Source organism: Cupressus sempervirens, chromosome 7, assembly GCF_028749045.1.
Source record: "Cupressus sempervirens isolate cs-2001-9-10 chromosome 7, ASM2874904v1, whole genome shotgun sequence".
Lineage (NCBI taxonomy): Eukaryota > Viridiplantae > Streptophyta > Pinopsida > Cupressales > Cupressaceae > Cupressus > Cupressus sempervirens.
The window spans coordinates 196,575,376-196,577,823 of NC_143124.1; the positions used below are offsets into that span (position 1 = coordinate 196,575,376).

Genomic DNA, 2,448 nt, shown 5'->3' on the forward strand with positions numbered 1-2,448 from the left:
AAATTTCTAGCCTTTTCTTGTTATTTTACAATCTTCAGTCTCCATCCTCTTGCCATCCCTTCCCACAGAAATCTAGAAAGAAATTGCACTCATAGATAATAGTACCAGTGAAACCAACTTATACTATTCATATCACATCTAGCAATTTATTAGAAAGAAAAACATTTTTCTTTATGGTTGAACTACAAAAAATTATATTTGAATGCTTCGTATGCTAACTTTCGTTGTCAAATGTGCTAACATACTTTTGTTGATCTGTACAATTTCTGCTTGTCAGAACAGAGGCAAAATGTGGGACAATAAAAGACGTTAAGAAAAGGCAGCTCATTCATTCAGCGTGACAGACCTGCCGATGACAAAAACGGTTAAGGAGGATGAATGGATAAGATTCTCCAATCCTTTGCCCATGCTTTCGGTGTGATTAACGAAAAAAATTCTGCACATTCGCCTCCTTTTTATGCTTGTCGTATGCCCAATTTATTTTATTGTCTTCTGAAATGGCAGTGGGAGAGGCTGCGCCAAACCCTTTTGACAAAGAGATGGAAAATTGAATTTATACCTTTGCTGGAATGGATGGAACTGAAAAGATTGGTAAGAGATAGATTATAAAACACTAATTGCACTTTGTGATTATTTTAACATAGATTTTATTAAGTCGATTGGCTTTTTCCCTATGTTAGTGAGAATTTTCTGATTTTATGGTCTTGTCAGATGCCGAAAAAAGAGAGTCGTTGCCGGAGTTTGCTTCAGTGGCTGCTTCACCAGGGACAGAAATATAATAAAGATTGTTGTGACAATCCGACGTTGTCTGACGCCGATAAAAGGAAAGGTATTGGAAAGTAAATTTTCCTGGCGGTGAGCTGGAGATGTAAGGAGATGTAAGTCTGAAACACGAACAGAAATTTGTCAGCTGAAATCATTGATGTGAAGTCTATAGAACTTAGAAAATTGCGTCCAGCGTTTGTGGAAGTAGTATGCATTCATTTTTTAAAAGCCAATATTATATTCAATAAAGCCAATATTATATTCAACAAACTCTGTTGAACTCTGAATCTTACATGCTGGATGTCAACTGTGAAAGCCCAACAATAATATATGAGGCCAAATATCCAATGAAGCATGAACTGCACCATGCGGGGAGGATGTTAACTGATCTTTTTATATTGTTTTGAATGTTCAGCTGATTTCAATTTTTTTGATAAATTTACTTTAAATAAACAGTTGGCCTGTGATGTTGATAATAAGATTATATCTATGGCTAATATTTGTTTGTTAGTTTAAATATGAAAGTTAATAGATGGCTCATCTTACGGTTGTATTTTTTTTTGTTGGATGTAATAGCCCAAACAAAATTGTATTGCTCTTTTAAATTTTGGATATTGGAGAAAAGATTAGAAATCTGAATATTTAGATTATTACATTATTTTAAGTTATAGATTTGCCTAGAAATTTGAGTAAAGAAACGGAAATTGTTTGGTTGTTTTCAAGTTGTGGTCGTCAATTATTTGATTCATGTGGAGGCCAGCATTTGTAATGAGGGAAATATGTATATAAAAATAGATATTGAACTTGAGATATAAAATAGTTGATAAACCACAATGAATTTCAGCCTAAATTACAAGCTAAGGTGAGCAAAAAGGGTATTGTATTCCTTCAAAATTAATCAGCGGTTGGAGGAATGTTATCATACCCAGTTCTTAATAATTTTTTGAGCAAAATGACTTCAAACCGTCCTGCCTTGTTGACAGGACTGAACCCTCAAACAACCAAAACTTTTAGCAATCAAATTCTTGAACAATCGCGACAACTGTTCATAAACACCTTCACTGGCATAGAACACAATGTTTCTTTGAATCTGGAGAAGCTTGAATTAGAAGTCTTTTGTCTAATGGAGTGAGTGTAGTTATGCACGTGGTTTTGGGCATAGATGATAGCTCTGTTGATACCATTTCTTGATTTTGTTTGTACACAACAAAGCCTTCTGTGTCACCGTAACCTCTCACTATTGGGTACAAATTCTTCTTCTTCCAGATTTTCAAATAGGTTGTTACAGCTAACAAGCTAAATATGTGACATTGAATAGATTTGAGTCCAATTTCACAGACTTACACTTAGATATTGAGTGATATTGAGTGATAACACCCTCTAGGTAAAGGAGTAGGTATCAATTTGGACAAATCCTCTTACTATTGTTATAGTTGTCACATTTAAACCTATCTTAGTTAAAATGCTGTTAGGTGGGAGATGTTGTTTTTATTAATGATGAGTAAGCAGCTGTATATTCCGAACGTTTGCATTATATGTTAATGTTCTGATTGTTTACCTTCAGAAGTTTGGGTGTGTTCTGTCAGATTGAATTTACATTTTATTTTCCTTTCCTTTATTACTGGCTTACACATGTTTATGTAGAGAGAGAAACAACCCAGACTCAAATAAAGGTAAGGGAGT

General features: G+C 34.2%; 1 long non-coding RNA gene across 1 annotated transcript; it reads left to right on the top strand.

Moving 5' to 3' along the window:
• The first annotated feature begins 499 nt into the window (after positions 1-499).
• LOC149546174 (uncharacterized) lies at positions 500-1,282 on the top strand. The gene is made up of 2 exons (XR_016354332.1): positions 500-591; positions 712-1,282. It is a non-coding gene; the product is annotated as an uncharacterized LOC149546174 (long non-coding RNA).
• The last annotated feature ends 1,166 nt before the right edge of the window (positions 1,283-2,448 follow it).